Below are 11,815 nucleotides of genomic sequence, written 5' to 3' on the forward strand. Positions count from 1 at the left end.
TCTTTGGGGTGTTTTGTGTTGTTGATATTAGGGGTTCAGAATGGACTAGAAGACGCTAGCCAGTCTACGGTAATTAACATACTCATACAATGCTTGCCATCCTCCAGAGAATAAAGAGTGCTTTGTTCAAGAGAACTCCCTCCCTGCCACCGCCGCCGCCGCCTCTACTCCGCCTGTCACAGGCCGAAGGAAGCTTCTTTATGTCGTATTGTCATTTACCTCTCTGAACCCAAGATATGTGAAGACTTCCAATCCGCCCATGCAGCGAATGCTCCAGGAGTTCTCCTGTACAATGATTTGAGTAGAATCCCAGTGGCAAATTTACAGTGGTTTCTTTATTTCCCTGGTCCCCCAATTCCTGTTTTAATGAAATGATCGTGAACACATTGGAAGATGAAAGCTTAGAAGAAAAATGCTTTTTGGAGTGTGAATGTAGCTGATAATTAGAAGAAGCTTTGAGCTTGTGGATGAGGCAGTATTGTTCTCTGGAACAAAGCGCTCTTTATTTTAAAGGGAGGAGTGCTGAAAGTTTACTGAGTGACTCTGAGACTAATCAGTGTCTATTTACACTTGAGACCTGCCTCAAGCCTGCAGAGCTTGTGAGCTGAACTATAGACCAGAGATCACTTATGTAAACTCCCCTCCCAGCTGTTCACAGAGAATATCAGTGACTAATAAAAGAACCATTTCCCTCCCCACCCCCCACCCCCTCCAAAAAAAATTCTGGGCCTCTTTTCAGGAGGATTTTTAACCTTTCCTCAAAGGTAGTTCCTTGTCTGTTAGGGAAGACAGAAAACAGATTCTTAAAGGCCCTGTTACATGTTTATAGAATCTCTTCAGCTATCCCTGAAAGATAATTATTGCCATATTTCACTGCGTTTCATATCTCAGTGACCTAGAAGCTCAGATGTTCACCTCTGACCCGGGCGTGATAATAGGTATCGACAGCATTCCTGTGATAGTGGGGCTGGAAGAGTTATGAGGGTGTGCAGGGAGCATAAAAGGAGGTGGCCCCATCAAGCATTAGGATTTGTAAACTCCTTACGCTGAGAAGAATTCACAATGGAAGATGTTATATTGCTGGGATTAAATCTTCCTGACATCCCAGTCTATGCAGCAGAAGAACAGGCTTCCTCAAGAGAGTAGAAAAAGCAGGATGCATTCCCTTGAGATCAAAATGGTGGCAGGGAAAATCAGTGGTTAATTGTTCACTTAATTTACACTCCTGTCAAGGGACGGTGGCTGAATCAGGAGGCCTGCTGTAAGGCAGGATTGCACCAGTTTAATTAAATCAGTGCTACATCACACCTTTTTATTTAAACTGGTGTGGTATAGACCAGACTTAAAGATGTGAGATATAGCCATAAGACTTATTTCAGTTTAGATTAACCCAGTTCTTTACCAATTTAAATCAAACCAAGATACATTTGATTTGAGCTGAAAGGAGTGTGTCCACACAGCGGCTTAGCTAAACCACTGCATGTTTGTGTGTCAACAACCCCTAAAACACAAACAAGGATGCGTGAAAGGGATGACATTTTACAGTGAATTGAATGCTTCCCATCTCCAGTCCCTTCAAATTAACCGAACAATAAAAAAAGCCTGAGATGACTATTGAAAAGCATTTCCCTCTAACAAATGCCTTAGAGATGGACTAGAATGAAAACTTCTGCTCCTCAAACCCAATTAGACAGAGACACAAGAGGCAGGAGAATAAAAAGGTTCTCCTTTCCTTGTAATAGATAAGCATGGGGAGTTATGGGTCTAAACTATTAAATAAATTGTGGTTAAAAAGTACAGAAATCTTCCTACTTTTTTAATTAACCATAGTGAATATTTAAGTTCTCACTTCCATTTACTTTATATTTATGAGCTAAACAGTCTTTGTAGTGTGTCAATGTATATAACCCCTCTGAGGGTGTAAGGAAAAGGATGATTTTGTTGTTAAAATATGGGACTAGGACTCAGGATATCTGTCTTACCTTGGGCAAGTCACCGTGCTATGCCTCAGTTTCCCAACCTATTGAATGACAATGATATTTTTATGCATGGTGTTATGAAACTTAGCTCATTTATCAAGAGTCAGGCTATGTTTACACTGGCGGTGGCAAAATCGCCACCGCCAGATCGATCTTTCATGAGCAATTGAGTGGTCAGTGAGACCTGCTCAATCGATGAGGGAGTCGATTTAATAAGTCCACCTCCTCAACTAGCGTAGCGCTGAGCCAATGGGAACGCTTTTCCCATCGGCCCAGCGCAATGTGAACAGCATAGTTTGCGTAACTCCCATCGACTGCCGCCGAATTTCCGGGTAAGTGTGAACCAGCCCTCAGTATTCTCTAGTGGTTAGCCCATTGGACCAGGAGACTTGGATTCTATTCCCAGCTCTGCCAATGACTGGCTGTGTGATCTTGAGCAAGTCATTTCACTTGTTTCCCGTCCCACCCTTTTCTATTTAGATAGCTGCTTCCTGAAGAGTTTACAATCTCTCAGTGTGTGCAGTGCCTATATTCTAGGCCCCAAATTTCATTCAATGATTGACTGCAAGGCCAGAAGAGACCACTGTGATCATCTGACCTCCTGCATAACACAGACCAGAGACCTTCCCCAAAATAATTCCTAGAGCAGATCTTTCAGAAAAAACATCCAATCTTGATTTAAAAATGGTCAGTGATGGAGAATCCACCACAACCCTTGGCAAATTGTTCCAGTGGTTAATTACCCTCACTGTTAAAAATTGACACCTCATCCTTAATTGGGCTGGGGCCTGTAGGTATTACACTAATAAAAATAATAATGATTAATGTTGGCATTTTGAATTCCTTGCATTTAAGGCTCTATGTAAGCACAACATATTGTATTTTATTATTATTCAGTTTTATGGGGAAACTGACATTATATCTGTGTTCTAATCCGTTATTATAACTGAAGGGTAAATATGTTGTGGTGCAGCCATATGCTGATTGGCTATTTTCTCCAACACTGTCCCTCCCTGTCTCACAGTCTGTTAACTTCAGCTTCACTGTACATTGGCCCCTCTTACTCTCATCTTCCCTGCCCTGTCCCCCTCAACCTCCTTCCCTTCTTTTCATTTAGCTGATCCCCTTCACCAAAACAAAATACAAATCATGGAATTAACATGATGTTTGTTGTCACTGTACTGCTCGTTCCGCTTGTGTGTTTTACCACCAGCTGTGTCTCCCTTGTTTATCGAGATTGAAAACTCTTTGGGCAGACACTGTGTTTGTACAGTGCCTGGCACAACAGAGCCCTATTCTTGGTTGGTCCAGTGGCATTACTTTTATAAACATGATTAAGTGTAAGATGTATGTTGCAATGGAAATGAGCCAGACGGTGCTAGACCATATTCCAGTGTGATTATTTGGAGTGCATTCCTTACAGTCAGAAGTTCCTAGAATAATGTGGCTTAGACGTTGCTCTCTTCCAAATACAGTATATGATACTGAGTGACAAGGATGGCTATGTTACCTCCAATTTACTGTGTGTCTAGATAAGTGGACAAAGCACAATAGTTCTTGACTGACTAGGACTCAAGCTGATCCAATAGTGTCAGAGAAATGTGTTTGATACATTTTGCCATTTAAATTAAAGGCGGTCTACAATAGGTATAGAATTTCATCTACAACTTTAAAATTTGAAAAATTTCAACCAGCTCTAATCTCAATTGAATATACTGAGCAAGGCACTTTATTCCAGCTATTCTTTTGTCTGTATGCTTATGTGCTAACAGAAAAAGGTCAACCTATGGGTTATGTGCATTGCACATCATTAAGTAAAACATGTATTTTTAGGTAGATTATTATTGTCCCTATAGATTGGCAAGGAAGTCTTGGTGGCATGCCATACTCATTTTCACTGTGCTCAATGGTCCTTATCCGAAGCTTGTTGTAAACAATGGGTTTCTTTCTATTGACTTCAATAGATTTGGGATTAGGTCCTAAAAAAAGTAAATACATTTAGAGGGTGACAGCTATTAACTGGATAGAAGGATGCAATTCTATGCATTGGATGGTATAAATGTGGTTGTGGTATAAATGCATAAATATAAGAGAATATGAAAATATGTTTGTGTCTTAAGATGTACAATACTAAGAAAATAGCAACTGAGCCCATAACTGGTTTCAAAAGTTGCCAAAACCTAAAGGGACTCACTAGCTAGAAATGGGCCAAATCCTGAGAGGTGCTTAGCACGCCAACTCAGTTACTGCACCAACTTTTTTTTAAGGCCTTGTGACTCTTATAACACCATTTGAACCTGATTGTATGATATATAGAATCACAGTCCTCTTTAAACATGAGATATATATAAAAGACAAACAGTCTTCTGCACAACTTGAGCTCCAGCTTTGTCTCTTTTGTTTACCAGGGACAATATCGTGTCTGGAACTCTGGATATGGCTGGATAACATATTGCAAGTAAATATATAGTTACATTGAGCTCTTCACTGCCTTGACCCCGGCATCACATGAGGCACCTGCCTCCTTCCTGCCACCTTCTTTGGGAAGGATCTGCCTGAGAAACATCACCACTTTCTGTTCATGCAAGCTGCTTGACTGAGCAAGGTAGCTATGATAAGAGGAACAGCCTCTAGTGACCTGGGAGCCTCTGCTATCAGGAAAGACAAGGGGGTGGAATCTGATTTGAGGGAGGAGCTGATTCAGAGGGTACAAAGTCTGGCTTTGTCAAATTGGCTGAGTGAGGACAGATGGTGGTTGAAGAGTAAGAGAGGATGGGGGATCAGGAAGAGGGGTGAATGGTAGACGGGAATACCTGAACGCTGAAAGTAGATTGAGAGAATAGTGCTGCAGGGATTCAAGGTGCAGTTTGTCCTGAAAGAGGATTTGAATGACTGAAGGATTGAAGGACTGCAGTGGAGTGTTGTAGCTCTTCCTTGTTTAATGTCTACCATTACAATTTAAGCTCTTCAGGCAGGGGCTGTGTTTATTAATATGTCTGGACAATGCATAGCATATTTTGGCATTACTGCTATATACAGAATATTAATCATAAATATAGTTTAAAAAATAAAAGTATATTTACTAGAGCTGGTTGGAAACCAGACTTTCCATTCTCTTGGAAATCCTAACATTTCAGGAAAATAATAATTCCTAATCGAAACAATAGCCAAGATTTCTAAACTTCCTGCAAAACAAAAATCCCAAAAAGTGTCTATTTGGGACCATCAAATTGTGCAGTTTCAATAAGAAATGTCATTTTGACTTTAATAGCCTATTAAAATATTAACTACAATAAATATCAACGTGAAAAATAAAGTCAAAATGACATTAATCTAAATGATGAACTCAAAACAAAATGTTTTACCTGATTGAAAGGAATCATTTTGACATTACTGAAACAAGAAATTCAGAATGATTTATTCTTTCTCCCATTTAGAATTTTGTCAAAATTGACACTTTCTCATGAAAAGTTCAGAGTTCTACAAAACTGCATTTTCTGATGGAAAACTGTTTCCCTGATTTTTTTTCTACCGGTTCTATTATTTACTGAGGTTTTAAGAGATATATGGTAGATACATGTTCACAACAAAGGGTTAAATCCTGAGAAGTGTTGGGATTCTGCAGCTCTGCTTGAATGGACCATAGCACTGCTCTACATCACAGAGGTATTGTGAGGCTAAATACATTTTTAAAATTGGGAGGTGCTTGGACGCTGATGGTGGTGCTTGAACACTGTGGTAATGAGGGTCAGATGGTTTATCTACACTGAGCAGCTCCATTGATGCAAGGTACGCAAGTTACATAACATAAGGGTACGTCTACACAGATGGCGGCAAAGTCGCCGCCGTCAGATTGATCCTTCTGGATTGATTGAGCGGTCAATGAAGACTTACTCGATCGATCAGGAAATCGACCTAGTAAAATCACCTCCTCAAGTGGCGCAGTGCATTGAAGAACAGCTTGCGTAATTCCCGTCGACTGCCACTGAATTTTTAAGTAGGTGTAGACCAGGCCTCAGTAACATAACTGAAGTCAACATGCCTTGCATCGAGTAGTCGCGTTGTCTTCGCTACACTATATTGACAGGAGATGCTTTCCTATTGATGTAGCTTATGTTTCTTGTTCTGATGGAGTACTGGTGTCGACGGGAGAGTGCTCGGCAATTGGCTGAGCGAGGCCTGGTCTACACTTACGTCAGAATTTGGCTATTACTCTGTGTAGCTTGCGTAACTCCCGTCGACTTCTTAACTTTCGTTGTGCATGGCGTCTTCACTGCACTGCGCCGACAGTGGGGGTGGTTTTACTGTGTCGACTTCCTGATCGATTGAGCGGATCTTTACTGACTGCTCAATCAATCCAGAAAGATCGATCTGATGGCGGCGAATTTGCCGCCATCAGTGAAGACGTACCCTGAGACTTCACCAGACACACTCAATCGATGCTGCTTCATTGATGGCCGCAACACCGATGGAGCAGCCTAGTGAAGACAAGCACTAAAATGAACACATTCTTGAGTGTGGTACATCAGATTGGATTTTTCTTTTTAAAGCGAACACACACAAGTGCACACCCAGTTTAGCACATGCCCCACTTGCACACATGCAAACCTGAATGGATAATTGTGCAATTTGGAGACGTCATATAATCATAACTGTGGGCTTGATCCATCTCTCAATACGAGCTTTTCCACTGATTTCAGTGGGAGTTGGATCAAGCCTTTGTTGCACTCACAAAGCAGAGTTGCATGCATCTGAATTTCTAGACATAGAAGACAGAAGCATGAGAAAGTGCGAATATACATCCCTACAAATCAGGCCCATGGCTCCTAAATCTGAATAAATACATTCTTATTAATCCGTTATTTAATTAACATACTTTAACTGTCTCTTTAATCAGAATTAGATTTGATAAAGTTATTGCATGCTGTTTAAATGATAATTGGGTCATAAAACTATAATTATTCAAACTAATTGAAAGGTCTTAATTAGTTATTTGCTATAATTTTCTACTAAATCTCTGGAAATCCTGTTTTGAAGTGAATTTACTTTTATTATAAAAATGGGCCTGAGCCACAAAGTGTAGATCGAGCATCAGATCTCAATCTCAACATCCCTGAAGTTTGAGAGTCTTTAGCTTCTGCATTCTGGTTCAAACCATTATAGAGCTGTAAAATTTAGATATGGGATCAACGGTAAATTTAGTCACTGCCATATTATGGTCTCAATAAGAAAATAGGTAACTATTATTCAAGTTGATAGAAGAAAAGAATCAAAAGACAGTGGAATAGAGGCTTATTTTCACACAGAATTTGTCTGGGCTGATGCAGTGTGCTTATTTGGGTGAGGCTGAGTTTCTGAGACGGGCATTTTGAAGTTGAGATTGTCACTCCAAGATTCAGTATTATATTAATTTATTAAAACAACTTATCAGTATTGACCAAGATGCGTATAGGTGCACTTCACAAATTCAAAAATTAAATGGAAAAAGACCAAAAGTGGCTTCGGTTTCTATGCACAACAAATGTTTGAGGCCTTGCAGATCACCTCCTACTGCAGGAGAGTCTGGGACTATTCTAAGTGTAACCTGTTTTATTACAGCTGTACACAAGTCTAGGAGCAGAGATGTAGGGTAATCCCTTCTTCCAGGAATCTTAATCCAAGACCAAGGTCCAATTCACAGAGAGCAACTCTGTCTCAAGAATTGACTCTAAGAAGGACCTAGGCAGAAAGCACTACACAGTTCCCTCTAACCAGAGCCTTGTATAACTCCAGTACACCGGATGAGAGTGTGTGCTCCCCATTTAAAAGAGAGCAGTGGGTCTAGAGAAGGAGTGGGCTTCAGAGCTCCAGCCTGAGCCACAACCATATCTACACAGCTATTTTTAGCACCGTGGCGTGAGTCTGAGTCTGTAGACCCAGGCTCTGAGACATGTTGCTGCGGGATCCTGCTTGTTTTGTAGATGTGCCCTAAGGTATGCCGACGCTGCAGTTAAAAACCCACAGCTGGCCCAACCCGGATGATTTTGGTTCGCAGGTCTCCGGCTAAGAAGCTGTTTAATTGTGGTGCAGACATTCACGCTCGAGCTGAAGCCAGGACTCTAGGACCCCATAAGGTGAGATTGTCCCAGAGTTTGAGTAGCAGCCGGAGTCCATCTACAGAACAGTTAGGCAGCCCCTTAACCCAAGCCCTGTGAGCCTCAGTCAGCTGGCATGGGCCACCCACAGGTGTCTAATTGCAGTGTAGACATACCCTAAGAGTTACAGTTCCCCATACCTTGACTTTATTAATGATCTGGAGGATGGGGTAAGGTGCACCCTCAGCAAGCGTAGAATTTGCAGCCTACATGGGGGGGGCAGCCTACATAGCAAAGCTTTTGGGGGGGGGGGGGAGCTATGGTGCTTTTAAGCCACCTTTGTAGCCACCCAATCCTAGGCTCTCCCAGAGTAGCCCTCTTGGTTATTTAGTCAGCCATGATAGGCTGTCTAAGTTATAGAAGCCTCTTGGCTACCCTACAGTCAACAGGACTGCTCAGAATCTCCACAGTACTGTGTACTGTGACCCTACTCCTGAATTGCCCTTCCCACACCTGCCACACCTGCAAAATGCCTAACCCCCAACTCCTTATGCCAGGGCTTCTAAGTGGGGTCTTCAGAAGGCAATCTTACCACTATCTTCTGCAGTTCCTGCATCAAAAGAATCCTCCCCAACTGAAGCCATGGCTCTTGGAGTCCCTTCATGCTGCTCTGGCCCTTTAACCCTGCATAAAGGGAGCAGGAGGGAGTATCTCAGCCAGCATATCTTCCCATAACTAAACATTTGCTCGCACACTAAGAAAAAGAACTTGGAAAACTATGTGCAACAGTGCCACCTAGTGACTCTGGCCATAATGATATTATACTACTATAATGCTTCAAAAGCAGCTGTAGTTTAATAATAATAAAAATTATAAAATAAATATACTAAATACAGTAATCTATTTCTAGTACAGAATGCATCAGTCCTGTTTTTCTCTCTACAGTATATTATTGTTTAAGGGTCAGCCTCTGTATCTCTATGCATAAAGAAGTTATAACTAAATGTGTGGTGTTGATAACCTTATATACTTGGGGGAATTAGTGAAGAATTCACTCTGTATTTTTGTCTTCCAAAACTCTTTTGAAAACAGAGATGTAAATATACAATAATTAGGTATTCCTGGCAAAATCATATTTTAACAAAATCATTGTATGCCAGTGAGGAAAACATCATTTTACTGCTAATAAATCAATGGGATTTGATTCAGGTTTGCTTTGAGGAAGGTCATATTATGTTAAAGGAGCAGTAACTAAAAGTATCTAATAAATAGCTCTGATATGTCTCATTGGTTGACTTCACAGCTGGGGAAACCCAGAGGCTGTGCAATGGGAGACTGCACTATAAAGCCCCAATCCTGCAAATACTTAACCAGAGGTGTAACTTTGCTCACATAGGTACTTTATTCATATGAGTAAAGTTACACCTCTGGCTAAGTACTTTATTCGTGTGAGTAAAGCCAATGAAGTCAATAGTAACGTTAACCACGGGCATAAATGCTTGTAGGGTCAGCCCTGAATGTGACACTCCCTTCTTTCAAATCACATTTAGGTACTGATCCTACTAAGGGATCTTTGTGGAAGGATTTTTCCTCACGTATGAATCCTTACTCTGGATCAGAGCATTCATCAATAACGTACTGCTTTTTGGGCAATACTTTTATCCCCTCCTTTAGGCATTTTTTTTTAAATTCACAGCTATTTTAAAGCTCTTTAATAATCATTTGAAAAATGATCTCTATCAGCTCATGATCTAATAGAAGTGCCATTACAAAATGATTTAAACACATGCATAGCTTTACTCAAGGAAGTAGACCCATTCGCTTCAATGGAACTACTTCCATGAGTAATGTTACACCTTTGTCTAAGTTTCTGCAAAACTTGGACCAAAGTGTACATCAGCTGTGCTTAGGTAAACGTGTCTATAGATATTTTTGCTGTGGAAGGAGCTACTGAGTAATTTAATATGTATAGAGGGCTTGATCAACGGCTTCCTCTCTGACTATGAATGACACCTGGGGGAGAAGTTGTTGGATAGCCATCAGAACCAGTTAGCTGTGGGTTCCATGAAGTCCCTGCAAAGAGAACGCATTGCAATGGAGATCTCATGGCTTGTTTACACGGCAAGCTACTGCACAGGAATCCAGGGTGTGAATCTACAGTGCACCAGCTTTCCATGCAGTAATGTTACATGAAAGTCCCAAAATGCAGCTTGATGTACTAGTGCTTGAAAGCATAGTAAGCTAAGCTGCACTCCTGGCCTTTCACTGCGGTATAGTCGTGTCCACACAGGACATTATTACATGGCAAGCTGATACTCTGTAGATTCTGGCTTGCCATGTAGTAACCTGCAGTGTAGACAAGCCCCATGCCATGGCAACCATTGTATAGCTACTCCTTAAAGGTCTTGATCCAAATCCCAGTGAAATCATTGGAGAAAAAAACCCATGGATTTCACTTGCCTATGGATCAGGCCCGTAAGCTGCCCTAGTGTTCTGTGAAAAGAGGATTCAAACAATGTATCTGCAGTGGGCACCATTAAGCATTTGCCACTTCTCACTGAAAGCCTCCCCAAAGTGTATTGAACTCATTGTGAGTTTTCGCGTTGATGTGAATGAGCTTTAGATCAGGGCCTGATTATGGTGCCACCTCTCTCCTTTTCTAAGTAGAGGAACACACTACCATTTAAGCCTTATCCTGAAAGGCATGCAATATCCACTACCAATACTAAAACTGATGGGAGACTGAAGTGATCAATCGCCCCGCTAAAGATCAGGTCCTTTCTGCAGCTACCTGGAGCAATGAGAATATTGTGTTTGTTAGGGCTAAATCCTCAGCTGGTGTAAATCAATGTAATTCTATTGACTTCTCAGTGGAGGGTTGCTAATTTACATTGATTAAGATCTGTCCTTTAATGTCTCCCACGACAATAGCTTCCACCCCAGGAAACCTACAGAGTATGTTGAAAAGAGATCTCTGTACCCATGTATATGTTTCCATAGGCTATAACTTCTGCTTTCCAAACAGATATGAATTTGGTGTAAATTATAATATTTTCCCCATGAAGTCTTGTGCATAGAAAAATGTGAAGCTCAGTTGTTAATAACACCCTCCCCACACGACCACTACCACCAATAACAAATAATAATGGAACCAGTTCCACATGATGGCAGCAATAACTGGTTTTGAAACCCTTTGAGTGTAATGGTCTTGTTTGTTTTAAGAGTTTGCACACAGTGCTAGTCTTAAAAACCAGAAATGTTCTTTTCAGCTCAGATTTCATAGGGAGAAAAAAAACCTTACATCTTTAATTAAGATTTATGGGGCTCAATAGGACACAGCAAGGCCAGAAAAACTGCTTATGAGTGTGAAAAATAACAGTTAAAAATGGGGAAATATGATTAAGTGCCTTTAATTCCTACTGCTTCTTTTACGGGTTTTCCGATGGCCTCAGGCAGAAATAGGCACTTATTGTCTTTAAACCGGCATTATTCTTGGCATGAAATGTTTATAGATCAAGATGAAACTCGTTCTGAGAAATAATAACACTGGCATGAATTGAAAGGACCTTGCCTTTGGAGGAGGAAAAAAAAATCAACATATATTTAGTTTAATGGAAAAATTTACTTAAAAGGAAATACTTTAAAAAAAAAAAAAAACCTCCACCATGAAAAATATGGTTTAGACATATAATACTTATGAGACTAAGATGATTTGCATCTCAATAATGTGAAGTTAAATTTAAAACTCAGTTCAGCCTTTAA

Source organism: Emydura macquarii, unplaced genomic scaffold, assembly GCF_026122565.2.
Source record: "Emydura macquarii macquarii isolate MOO-44397 ecotype Brisbane River unplaced genomic scaffold, CSIRO-AGI_Emac_v2 contig_1045, whole genome shotgun sequence".
Lineage (NCBI taxonomy): Eukaryota > Metazoa > Chordata > Testudines > Chelidae > Emydura > Emydura macquarii.